This window comes from Stegostoma tigrinum, chromosome 10 (genome assembly GCF_030684315.1).
Source record: "Stegostoma tigrinum isolate sSteTig4 chromosome 10, sSteTig4.hap1, whole genome shotgun sequence".
In the NCBI taxonomy this organism is placed as follows: domain Eukaryota; kingdom Metazoa; phylum Chordata; class Chondrichthyes; order Orectolobiformes; family Stegostomatidae; genus Stegostoma; species Stegostoma tigrinum.
The window spans coordinates 43302875-43317116 of record NC_081363.1 but is presented as its reverse complement, the minus strand read 5'-3'; the positions used below and the strand labels follow the sequence as shown (position 1 = coordinate 43317116).

Below are 14242 nucleotides of genomic sequence, written 5' to 3'. Positions count from 1 at the left end.
GACATTTCGGGTTGGGATATTTCTTCAGGGTTAAAAAGAGGAAGGGTCCTGACCGAAATGTCAGCTTTTCCTGCTCCTCTGATGCTGCCTGGCCTGCTGTGTTTCTCCAGCTCCACACTCTGTTCCTCCTGAGTCGATGATGCTTTATTGGAAAATAACCCTGTTCTCAAGACATTCGTTGTAACTCAAGACCTTTCAGCTAAGTATCAATTTAATTGCCTTCCTCTGAATATCTTCCAGGGTCTCGACACCATCTACCAGCTGAACATGAACACAGTACTCTTGTTAGTGCATTAACCGCAATTTGGTCAGTATGGTGCAGTGTTATCAGTTGTTACACTGTTAGAGGTGCCATATTTTGATGAAGACATTAAACCATGACCTTATTTGTCCTCTCCAATGAACCTGAGTAACTCCAATGATTAATTGAATAACATGACACATTTTCTCAATGTCCTATCAATATTTATTTCTTAACCAACATCAATAAAACAGAACATCTGACTATTGCCTCATTGCTGTTTGAAGGATTTTGTTATGTTGCCATTGTTCCTACATTATTTAATAACTAAAATCCAAATGTTTTCCATTGGCTGTAAAGTGCTTTGCGATATCTCAGAATCATGAAAAGCTCTTTGGAAATGTAACTATGTTCTTTCTTTCTATGTGCTGGCCAATAATATATAGAATCCAAAACATTATCTCGACCACAAACTCTCAGTTCATAGAGCTCCAGGTTTTGGCTGAGTGAACTGCCCATTATTTTGCCTTACAAAATGTAGGCAAAAGTAGCACACATACAACTCAATTTTGAACCTGGCAGAGATGTTGGAAAGCCAACGCAGTGGACTTCATAAGCACAGTTCCATTGGGTGAACATTTTGTTGTGCATAGCTGTTACCTCTCACTCAAGGGAATTGTTCTGAAGCCAAATTTCATATCCTGCCCTTGATTCCGTACCCTTAACAACTTGCCTGCACATTTGAGCAGTCTATCAGTGTTGAATTTGAGAATATAACCTTTTGCTAGTCAAAGGTATAGAGCACAGGTGTTTGCAGAAGTTTATTGTAAAGTTCCTATGATGAAATGTGTTTGATAAATGTATCAATAGTTCTTACAAGTTATAAAATATGGCTAATTTGACTGATTAAAAGCTACTTCAAAACATGCAGTATTAAATCAACTTTGCAATAAAATTTACTTTGAACTCTTTCCTCGAGTTGAAATGTTTAATACTAGGGGCATGCATTTAAGGTGATGGAGGAAAGTTCAAAGGAGATGTTAGGGGCAAGTTTTTTACACAGAGAGTGGTAGGTATCTGGAATGCACTGCCGGGGGTGATAGTAAAGGCAGATGTGATCGGGGCATTTAAGGGGCTTTTGGATAAGCGCGTGAATATGCAAGGAATGGAGAGCTATGGACCAAGGGCAGGCAGAAGAGATTAGTTTAATTTGATGTCATGTTTGGCACAACATCATCAGTTGAAAGGCCTATTCCTGTGCTGTATGGTTATATTTTCTAACTTTGTTAAGGATAGGAGGGAGAGGTGATTTGGAGTATTTTTACTGTTGCCATAAATAGAACATAGAACATAGAAAAGGTCAGCACAGCTGAAACAGAGGGGCTGAAACAGAGAGGCTGAAACAGAGTGGCTGAAACTGGGGGCGAGAAACAGAGGGCGTGAAACAGAGGGGCCCTTCGGCCCTTCGGCCCACGATGTTGTGCTGTGAAATAATCCTCATCCAAAACTGAAATAACCTAACCTACATTCCCCTTAAATCACTGCTGTGAATTGTGAAGGGAAGGTCGTGCCTCACAAACCTTATTGAGTTCTTTGAGAAGGTGACCAAACAGGTAAATGAGAGTAAACCGGTTGATGTGGTGTATATGGATTTCAGCAAGGCGTTTGATAAGGTTCCCCACAGTAGGCTATTGTACAAAATGCGGAGGAATGGGATTGTGGGAGATATAGCAGTTTAGATCGGAAATTGGCTTGCTGAAAGAAGACAAAGGGTGGTAATTGATGGGAAATGTTCATCCTGGAGACCAGTTACTTGTGGTGTACCGCAAGGGTCGGTGTTGGGTCCACTGCTGTTTGTCATTTTTATGAATGATCTGGATGAGGGTGTAGAAGGATGGGTTAGTAAATTTGCATACGGCACTAAGGTCGGTGGAGTTGTGGATAGTGACGAAGAATGCTGTAGGTTGCAGAGATACATAGATAAGCTGCAGAGCTGGGCTGAGAAGTGGCAAATGGAGTTTAATGCAGACAAGTGTGAGGTGATCCACTTTGGTAGGAGTAACTGGAAGGCAAAGTACAGGGCTAATATTAAGATTCTTGGTAGTGTAGATGAGCAGAGAGATCTCGGTGTCCACGTACACAGATCATTGAAAGTTGCCACCCAGGTTGACAGGGCTGTTAAGAAGGCATACAGTGTTTTAGCTTTTATTAATAAAGGGATTGAGTTCTGGAACCAAGAGGTTATGCTGCAGCTGTACAAAACTCTGGTGTGGCCGCACTTGGAGTATTGCGTACAGTTCTGGTCACCGCATTATAAGAAGGATGTGGAAGCTTTGGAAAGGGTGCAGAGGAGATTTACTAGGATGTTGCCTGGTATGGAGGGAAGGTCTTACGAGGAAAGGCTGAGGGACTTGAGGCTGTTTTCATTAGAGGGAAGAAGGTTGAGAGGTGACTTAATTGAAACATATAAAATAATCAGAGGGTTAGATAGGGTGGATAGGGAGAGCCTTTTTCCTAGGAGGGTGATGGTGAGCATGAGGGGGCACAGCTTTAAACTGAGGGGGGAAAGATATAGGACAGATGTCAGAGGTGGTTTCTTTACTCAGAGTAGCAAGGGAATGGAACGCTTTGCCTGCAACGGTTGTAGATTCACCAACTCTAGGTACATTTAACTCGTCATTGGATAAGCATATGGACATACATGGAATAGTGTAGGCTAGATGGGCTTCAGATCGGTGTGACAGGTTGGCACAACATCGAGGGCCGAAGGGTCTATACTGTGCTGTAATGTTCTATGTCCGTGTGCATCTTCTATCCTTATTACATGTGGTTTTTAATTCTTTTCATTTTCCTTTTTCCTTTTTTTTAAAAAAAATAAGAGGCAGAATGTTTCCTCACCTGTGTTTGTGAAGTCCGATTTTAAGATTGATCCACGACCCAATTTTTGTTGAGTTAAAACAACATTAGGTTTTCTCATGCATTCAAAACCCAGGGAAATGGTTCAGAACACACATTCACTCACATCCACAGAACAGAAAGAAAAGGAGAGAAGTTACACATCACAAATTGCTTAAAATGGCTTACATTGACTTCAGTTCATGTGAATCAGACAGTCTAAATAATTCAATGTCCAGAGACTGGCCCTTTCAGTTGAGGAGGAGTCAGTAGGAGTCGATACTGTCAAATTGCTAGTGAAAATGCAGCAGTTGTAAATGGGAAATTGGCTCAGTTCATGGGAAAAGGACTCTTTCCAGGCAACAGACTTTTGAAAGAGATTGAAACTGGAATCAGGTGGTAGCTAAGTCTGGACCCAAATTGATGTGTTCTCATTTCCTGTTACAAGCAAAGTTATTACATAAATCAAAGTTCTAAAATTAAACCTGTTTTAGAAGCCTTGGCTTTAGTCACATGTCTAGGATTTCAGGTTGAGGCATTTTAGTGAATGAGATAATTTGAGGTGTGCCATTAAAATCCATTGTGTTTTGTAGCAAGTAACCATGGATTGTTAGCATTATCTGCAACTTAATGTGTTTCAATGCTTTGCTTTGTTAGGAACTGGTTGGTGTGGACATCTCATCTGTTGTTCCATTGTATTGTCTTGGCTCTAATGTCTATATAATCCAAGTAATATGACAGTCCAAGAAGATGATCTATGTGTTTGTTCCCTGGTTACTACTTATCTGAATTTTCCAGAAATCGTAGTCAAGTGGCATCATACAAATAGTGATACTTATACTGAGAGTCTGGAAAAATGTTGATTCAATAAACAGGATAACATAACTTTTAAAAAAACACAGTTTAGGATTTCTCTCTTGCAGCTCTCTGGACATTAAAAAAGCAATTGACTCATTTACAAAGGCTTCAAAGCAAAAGTCATGTTTTGTTCATAGCTTTTACACTTTTTATAAAAATACATGCTTTGAACAAAAACAAAAATTGCTGGAAAAACTCAGCATGTCTGGCAGCAACTGTGGAGAGAAATCAATATCAATATTGACACTGCTAGTCTGCGTTCTAAGGAAGGGTCACTAGACCCAAAATGAGAACTCTGATTTCTCTCCACTGCCAGACCGGGTGAGCTTTCTCAGCAATTTGTTTTTGACCCTGATTTATAGCATCCACGGCTTTTTCAGTTTGTTTTGAACGGCCCACACACAATTCAACCTCATTAAATTAGATTTATTTTCATGTTACTGTGTTATAACTGTGTGATCGTGCAAAAACAAACTGATTGTATTGTTGAAACAAAGTAGACCCTTTATCTCTGAATACAAAGTGTAGCTCTTCTCTACTGATCTAGTATTTTATGATTATCTTTAAATTAAGCCTTTTGTTGTAAGGTTCAAAAATAGCTACTATTGTAATAATTAGAAGTAGTTTTCAGCAATCATATGCTTTGTGACACTTTTCAATATATGATGCTTACTCTTGTCTATTAGATTTCTGATATGGGAATCAGTGACCATTTTAGAAACAGGACTAAATGAAGTGCATGCATGTGTTATCAGAACATATGTAACCAGAACTCTGGAGTATGTGTGCAGTTGTTGCTGTATGTTATCTAATCACTAAGTGTCATTTATCTGAACGCTTTTGTAGGTTCTGTCCAGTGTTTAAAAGAGGCTGAGGTAGACCCTGGGGAACGTGATTCTGTAAGTAATACATTTTAAAAAATTTGTAAATGCATTTTGTGTCAAATAGTTTTATATGTTAATTTTATTAGCGTTCTGCTGCACTGGTATTTTAAAGTACATTTTTTAAAAATGAAACTTAGAACTTATTAACTGCAATATCAGTTAAATAGACATTTCTAATTTGATTTTATTAGTCATTGAACAAATATGCATTTACACAAAATACTATCATTGTTTTGCACTATTTTCAGCTTTTAGTCTGTTAAATATTTAAAATTTTATCAGTAATGCTTTGATCTTCATATAAACTGTTGAACTGGCAAGCAGGCAGAATAATGTCAGTGATCACATCAGTTATTGCTATTCCATTGCAAAATATAAAACGATTCTCTCAAAACAATCTTTTACATGCTCACTATATTATTGATATCATGTTTTGAGAATAAGCTAATATTTTAAAATAATTTATTTTATTTGTAATTCATTCTCTCATAGGTGTGCGAGCTGCCAACAGAATTTGTAGAAACTGTTAGACCAAGGCCCCAGGGGTCTTCACCAGTATATGACTATTCATTAGCAGACGAACACAAGGGAAAGAGGGTACGTAAACAAGTGTGAAGTGGAAATGACGACAAAACAGCTAAAGTCAGCGGTGATCTACAATTCAGCCTTGGATGTATAATTGTGGGTTGGTTGAATGACAACACTTGAGCATGAATGTGATTCTTTTGGGAATGGCAGATTATGAAATCCCAACATTCCTAATCCCCACCCCAATAACGTGAATCCTGAAAGTATTCTGCACTATGTTTGTCGATTTGAAAATGAAGCTCACACCCTCAACTCTATTCAAACTACAACTCCATTAAATTTGACCACTTGCTGTTACCATTTACTTATATGTACATCTAGCTTAAACTAAGAACTGTAAGCAATAGCAGAAGAAGTCACAGTTCTAAATGTGCTGAAGTTACATTTTTGGAAGCATGAGATTTCCACTTCAAAGTAATGATTTTTGCTATAAAGCTGGTTATCTTGTGTTTGGAAATTTCTAGCATTGGCAGACCCATGACATTTTAAAGGACCCATGCTTGACTCAATTTGCTCTGGGAGGCAGGATTGGGATCATTTCTGGCCTGCTGATCCCTGAAGCAGATCTGACACAGACACGGAGATAGGCGAGTGCTGAGACCGGCTGGTGAGAAAGCTTTACTCAGTTCTTTGGGACATTGTCTCAGGTATTTAGTAGCCACTTGTCACTTCTTAAAGCATTAATCAACATCCATGGCCCGTTATGACCCCTACGCCACCTCAATGCCAACTTGCTCTTTTAATATTTGAAGTGTAAAAGATTTCAAAATTTCGGATCATGACAGTTGGAAAAATTGCTGACTGTCCTTCAAAACATGAATGTCTATTCCATCAATCTATCACACCAAGCGTTAAGCCCTTGTGCAAATCCATATGGGATCGGGTTGGGGGTCAGCACCAAGTTCAAATCGTCCATTTGAGTTTGCATGTCCATCCTGTGAGACTCTCACCTTCAGCCCTTATCCTGCTGGCTACAATTAGATCTGTTGATTCTGGTTGAAATGGTGGTCCTGCCCACCATTTCTGTGGGGTCTATTGAGTACTGGGGGAACAACACCTTATGCAACTTTGACTTTCTTTTTCAAGGTAATCAAACAGGAAGAATTAAAAGCTAAAAAACTAAAAACTTTCTGAAAAGAGAGCTTAGTTGTTCTAAGGAGGTGGACCTGGATATTTAATAGCATCAATACACTAATTTATTGCACATTTACCAACTTTTCCATATGGTACAAGTAGGTTGTTACAATTAAACGTCTAAATACACTACTGTGGAATGGAACATAGGAATAGGAGGAGGCCCACTCAACCCCTCGCATCAGTAAAGATCATGGTTGATACTAACACAACGTCCGAGTCCGAGGCTACGCCCGTATCCCTTGATACAATTAGTAACTACATATTTATGTTCTGTCTTCAACTTACTTAATGGCTGTATCTGCAGGGGAAACATCCCTTTCAGTCCCACAATTGCACCTAAAAGAATAGTCCCGCCAAACCAAGAATCAGCCTGGTGAACCTCCACTTCAGGTGGGTTTTGTCACGTTAATATGAATGCTTTTAATTTTAAGCAAGAGGCATAGAAGTTTGAAATAATAAATGACAGATCTTTAAGAGTGCTTCTTGTGAAGCACTGAGCTGTCAACACAGCAGTTTCTTGAAAGTGATTGCATGACAGGCATCTTTTGCATTAATTGACAGTAACTCCAATATACTGCTACAGCAACAGAAGTTGTGGAAATACTCAACAGTGGAGGCAGCAGTTGTGGAGACAGACGGTGTTAACATTGTTGGCCAATGAGATGCAGTAGGTTTTTAAGAAAGTACAGAGGCAGGGAAAGGAAGAGGGAGGAATGAGCAAAAAGGAAGCTCTGTGGTCGGATGAAAGTGGTTGTATGGTGAACTGGAATGTGGTGTGAGGTCAAAGAGGAATGTAGTGGAGAGAGATAATGGGAACTGCAGATGCTGGAGAATCCAAGATAATAAAGTGTGAAGCTGGATGAACACAGCAGGCCAAGCAGCATTTCAGAAGCACAAAAGCTGACGTTTCGCTGATCAGAGATGAAGGGTTTAGGCCCGACACGTCAGCTTTTGTGCTCCTGAAATGCTGCTTGGCCTGCTGTGTTCATCCAGCTCCACACTTTGTTATCTAGGAACGTAATGGAACAAGTTAATAAGCAAAAGGTGGGTCTTGCATGTGTAAATAGCAATACCAGAATTGTTCCCAACAGTTGCTGTCCTATGAAATGGAAGTGGTTATTATGATTTAAATTAATGAACTCATTGTTGAACCTGGAAGAGTTTAAAATGCCACTGATACCTTTCATGTTTAGGAACAAAGATAAACACTGAAAAATAAATATATATGGTTTAAAATTTGACAAAAACAAATAATTGCAGATACTGGGAATCAGAAATAAAATCAGAAAGTACTGGAGAAACGCAGTTGCTCTGTTAGCACCTATAGAGAACACTTCAACACCAAAATGTCTTCTTCAGAAAAAGGGACTGGACATTGATTGAGGACTAGATAATGGAAAGGGGATGCCTGTTAAGAGCCAGACCCTTGCCCTTGAACTATGCTCCCACACCCTACTCCCCAACCTTGGAAATGCCATCCACTCCCACTTTGCTATGTCCTTTGTCTCTCCACAATCCTGTGACTACGCAGAGTGTTCTCCCTGGCCTGCCCTGTGATGCTGCAGGGTACAAGGGCTGTTGTAAATTAGAATATAAGTATGATAACGATGATGATGATGTAACTGATAATGCTACTCTGAATTCAGAACAGTACAGAGGGCAAGTCAGAGAGGAGAATGAAATGGAGCAGAAATGAAACACTGTACTCATGAGCAGTATTCAACACTCAGTGTCAAAGTGCAAATAAATAGTTTACAGTACGGAAGGGAGTGAGAGGGCTTACTTCTCTTATAAGGTCATTTAGGGATGATAGGAAGTCAGAACAGCAGCAATCTAATAAGCCAATGCAGCCTGTAGGAGCATAAGTGCAAACACTAAGCACCCTGAAAACCAAGGGAATACAGAATCCAGGAAGGGACAAACAGCCAAGGGCATGCTAACTACAACGTGCTTTCAAACTTGCTGGCAGCTGTATTTTCTTAAAACAAGAGCTACCGGACTTGATCAGCTGCCAGCTCTGAGTAGGCAAAACTTCCACCCCCAAGGTCTTCCTTCCAGAGGAAGGCGCTCTGTTGGCCTTACATTGCTTGATTGGCCTGTGGGCTTTTCCATTCGCATCTTGGGTGGCTCTCCAGATCTTCAGCCAACAGGCGAGAATTCAGCTGTGAGTCTGTACACAACAGGAACAGCTGCCTCCTTTGTATCCAGGTGTTAAGTCTCACAGATCGCTTGTAATAAACTTTGATTTGAGTTTCCATTTCCATAACAAGAAGTTCACATGGGTTTGTCTCATGGTGTATTTGGTGTGAGGTTACATCACTCTAAGTTATTCCACATCATCTTGGCTTAAAGAGGACAGTTTAAAACATAACCAAACTGTCTTATAATAATCAGAGATAGGAGAAACTGCAGATGCTGGAGAATCTGACATAACAAGGTGTGGAGCTGGATAAACACAGCAGACCAAGCAGCATTAGAGGAGCAGGAAAGCTGACGTTTTGGGTCTGGACCCTTCTTCAAAAATCATAGATCTTCAGAGACAAGTCACCTCTATCCTATAACAGTCAGTTTCTCTGGATTTAGATCAGGCTATGCCATTGCCTGGGTGGTCCTGTTCTCACTGTCGAAGAGCTGTCGTTCATGTGAGCATCTACACCTTCTACTGGACTGCCAGGGACCCGGGTTCAATTCCAGTCTTGGGTGCTTCCTCCAGGTGCCCTGGTTTCTTCCTACAATCCAAAGATATGTTAAGTTAGGTGGATTGGCCATGGTAAAAGTTGCCCCGCAGTGTCCAGGGATGTGCGCCTGAAGTGGATTAGGATTCTAGAAACCCCATGTCCTGTTGTGGGGACAGGGTGGGGTGTGGGTCTGGGTGAGTTTGGTGTCAGTGCAGACTCCATGGGCCGAATGGCTGCTTCCTGCACTGTAGGTATTCTACGGTTCTATGTTTCTATACTACATAGCGAGCATATCCTTTCGTGTGTTATACATTGAGTACCAATGACAAAAAATATGAAACGTTTCAAGTCAGCTTTGCCTATACTCTTTCTGCTAAATAATTCCCTAAATCATATCATATTCATCTTCCTCTAAAAATCAATGTCGATGTGCAGATTGTAATTCATGTCCAACAAAAAAAGTAAAAATACTACCTCCTCTTGATTTTTCACAATATAACTCAAATCAGTGTCTAGAATTGCTTTGTAAGCTGTAGAATTAAAATTAAAATGCTGCAACCAACTGTTAAGTTTATTTCACTCTACGTAACGATGTTTGATGTAATCTTTGCAAAATATGAGAAAATGCTTCAGGCTAATTGCACTTGACAACCTCACCTGTTCTAGATCACACCCAGCTCTGCATTACCATTTGTTTGTCTTTTCAACTTTCTGTTTGCCCAAGAAGGTAAGCGATGTTGCAAGAAAATGCAAAAGAAAAAAGAGCTGTAGTTCTGATTGCCTCTCAAGTATGAATACATGCACCAGTTGGCAGCTCTTTCAACTAGGAATCAAACACTTGTGGGCTCTGTAGCATATTTTAGTGTAATCTGTCTGAATCTTCAATGCAATATTCAGAGTGCCATGCTTTTTCAAAACCCGTTTCTGATTCAGACGGGTGTGCAAAATCAGTGAACTCTCAGTGTCCTGACCAACCATTCTCTCCTAGCCATCTTGAACAAAATAGATTGTATGGACACTCATTCATTTGTTGCTTGTGCGAACCTGCTAAAATTGGCTATCATCAAAACAATGATTGCTCTTCAAAAGTTATCGAATAGTTGTAAAATACTAATGGGTGTTTGTAGGATGTCATAAAGTTCTAAATCAATGTCATTCTTTCTTGTAAAAACATGTTTAATAATAACAGATAATAGTGTGAAGCTGGATGAACACAGCAGGCCAAGCAGCATCTCAGGAGCACAAAAGCTGACGTTTCAGGCCTAGACCCTTCATCAGAGACTAACAGGTTGACCAGAGCGGCAGAACAAAATATATGCACTCAAATAACAAACACACATTCCCTATATTTAAATATTTTTATTCGAATTTTGATTGTCAAACACGAATAAATATTCACCAACGCATAAACACATCAATGAAGATATACAAACATCTTAAACATTTCCGTGAACATTAATCATCTGGCTTAAAATATATTTAAATCACTTGAACGGTACTCTATCCACCATTATAAACTTTCTCTTCCTCCACTACCTGGACACAGGGACAGTCAAGTTTATCATCTACAAGCAACTCATCACGCTTTCTTCAACAGTGCTTCTCAAACCGACAACCATTATTGCCCAGAAGGACAAGGGTAGCAGTTCATGGGAATGCCACTACCTGCATGTTCTCTGCCAAGCCCCACAGCATTCTGACTTGAACATATACTGCAGTTGCTTCTTAATTTTGAGACCTTACTTTGGAATTCCTGACTTGATGGGAAGACCATCAATATAACAGGTCACTACTGACCTGAGAGCAAATAGGGACAGGCTACAATTACCAGCCTTACTAGTGTTACTCAATTTGTTACAAACAAATTGACAGTATTTATTCATTTTATCTCTTTCTGGGACACATATAGAGTGCACACTGAAGTATATTGGTCCTGATTTTGTAGAAATCACAGTGAGGCTTACAATACCACAGATCTGAAAGCTCCACTGCTCATGTATGTGCAGTTACAAGTGGAAATCAGGAAGTTGGTAGTGAACAATCCTCCCTCCAGAAGCTGCAACATACTGATATCTCTCCTAGAGACTTAGCACTTAAATACAGAGAAAGGCTTGCACTTGCCCATTCAAGGAAGCGTGAATGATTAATGCCTGATAACTCTGAATTAATTTATTCATTCAAGGGATGTGAGCACCACTGGCAAGGCTGCATTTATTGTCCATACCTAATTGCCCTTGAGTAGGTGATAATGAACCACTGGTGGACATAGTGGGCCAGTGTTTAGCCCTGCTGTCTCATGGCACCAGGGTCCTGGGTTCAATTTCAGCCTTGGGTGACTGCCTGTGTGAAGTTGGCATGTTCTCCCCGTGCTGGTGTGTGTTTCCTGAGTGCGTCGGTTTTCAGCCACAGTCCCAAGATATGCTGGTAGGTGGATTGACTGTGCTGAATTGCCTCGTAGTGTTCAGGGATGTGCAGGCTTGGTGGATTGACTATGGTAAACATGGGGCTATGGGGATAAGGTGGGATGCACTCCAAATGATTGGCGCTGACTTAATGGGCCAAATAGCTTCTGCCAGACTGCTTCAGTCATTGTGCTGAACATTGTGCAATCATCATTGAACATCCCCAACCCAGACTTTATATTGGAGGGAAAGTCACTAATGATGGAGCTGAAGATATAAGACATTCCACTCCCGCACATCCCAGATGTCCAAGTTCTTTAAGGACCGCAACTTTCCCCCCACGGTGATCGAGAACGCCCTTGACCACGTCTCCCGCATTTCCCGCGACACATCCCTCACACCCCGCCCCCGCCACAACCGCCCCAAGAGGATCCCCCTCGTTCTCACACACCACCCTACCAACCTCCGGATACAACGCATTATCCTCCGACACTTCCGCCATTTACAATCCGACCCCACCACCCAAGACATTTTACCATCCCCATCCCTGTCTGCTTTCCGGAGAGACCACTCTCTCCGTGACTCCCTTGTTCGCTCCACACTGCCCTCCAACCCCACCACACCCGGCACCTTCCCCTGCAACCGCAGGAAATGCTACACTTGTCCCCACACCTCCTCCCTCACCCCCATCCCAGGCCCCAAGATGACATTCCACATCAAGCAGAGGTTCACCTGCACATCTGCCAATGTGGTATACTGCATCCACTGTACCCGGTGCGGATTCCTCTACATTGGGGAAACCAAGCGGAGGCTTGGGGACCGCTTTGCAGAACACCTCCGCTCAGTTCGCAACAAACAACTGCACCTCCCAGTCGCAAACCATTTCCACTCCCCCTCCCATTCTCTTGATGATATGTCCATCATGGGCCTCCTGCACTGCCACAATGATGCCACCCGAAGGTTGCAGGAACAGCAACTCATATTCCGCCTGGGAACCCTGCAGCCATATGGTATCAATGTGGACTTCACCAGTTTCAAAATCTCCCCTTCCCCTACTGCATCCCCAAACCAGCCCAGTTCACCCCCTCCCCCCACTGCACCACACAACCAGCCCAGCTCTTCCCCCCCACCCACTGCATCCCAAAACCAGTCCAACCTGTCTCTGCCTCCCTAGCCGGTTCTTCCTCTCACCCATCCCTTCCTCCCACCCCAAACCGCACCCCCCGCTACCTACTAACCTCATCCCACCTCCTTGACCTGTCCGTCTTCCCTGGACTGACCTATCCCCTCCCTACCTCCCCACCTACACTCTCTCCACCTATCTTCTTTACTCTCCATCGTCGGTCCGCCTCCCCCTCTCTCCCTATTTATTCCAGTTCCCTCCCCCCATCCCCCTCTCTGATGAAGGGTCTAGGCCCGAAACGTCAGCTTTTGTGCTCCTGAGATGCTGCTTGGCCTGCTGTGTTCATCCAGCCTCACATTTGATTATCATGGAGCTGAAGATGTCTGGATCTGGGATAGTACTCTGAGGAAACCCTGCAGTGATGATTTATCTCCAAGATGCACAACCATCTTCTTTTGTACTAGGTATGGCTCTTACCAGGAGAGAGTTTTACCGCAGATTTCACAAACTCCAGATTTGCTTGGGCCTTTGTTCCCATACTCAGTGAAATGCTGCTTTGATGTGAAAGGCAGTCACCCCCATTTCCTATCCAATTTTTCTATGTTTTGAAGCAAGGCTGTAATCGACTGACTGGCCCTGGTGGCACCCAATCTGGGCATCACTGAGCGGGTTATTGCTGAGCAGGTTTTTGATAGCACTGTTGCTGATACCTTTCATCGCTCTACTGATGATTGAGAATAGACAAGTTGGGCATTAATTAGCCAGATTGTATTTGTTCATAGTTCATAGAATCCCAGATTTTTTTTTCTACAATGGATTCACAGTGATCATTAGATACTTAATTCAGGATATTTTTATTGAATTCAAATTTCACCATCTGCCATGGCAGGATTTGAACCTAGGTCCCCAGAACATTATCTGGATCTCTGGATGAACAGTCCAATGATAATGCCATTAGGGCATCAACTACCCCTATAAGTTTGCAATACCTCCAAGCTCTGGGGCCACTCTCTCGAAAGTTTACAGATCCCAGGATGTTCTTCAGTGATATCACACTCAGGTGCCATCACAATACTGACCAATACTGGCACTCGACTCGCACAATGCTGCTACTCGTTTGCATCCTTTAGCTAGGCTACAGGAATTCAGGATTTACCATGCTAATCTAGTCACCAAGAGAGTTAATATCCATATCACAATGTCCAGTTTAGCCAAAGGTCCTTTCTGCTGTATTTCTATACTCTGGGACCTTCTGTAGTTAGCCCTAATTTGTCGGACTTAGTATTGCTAATCTCCACAACCATGCACTGAAGTGCCATCAAAATTCAAAATGACCAAACTTGTGCGGGCTAAATTTCGCAACTAACTCTGCCAAACACCAGCATCCAGCTTGAACATACCGACACTCGAACGTACTGGGTGCCTGCTTCTCCCAT

The 14242-nt window shown here is 41.8% G+C and overlaps 1 protein-coding gene across 1 annotated transcript in view; it reads left to right on the top strand.

The window, feature by feature from the left end:
- The window catches only part of LOC125455341 (neuroblast differentiation-associated protein AHNAK-like), a 99632-nt gene that overhangs the window by 37642 nt on the left and 47748 nt on the right, over positions 1-14242 (top strand). Inside the window, exons 2-3 of the mRNA XM_059649143.1 lie at positions 4841-4893; positions 5371-5475. The gene's annotated coding sequence lies outside the window, so the exon portion shown is untranslated. The remainder of the gene's footprint in view (positions 1-4840; positions 4894-5370; positions 5476-14242) is intronic.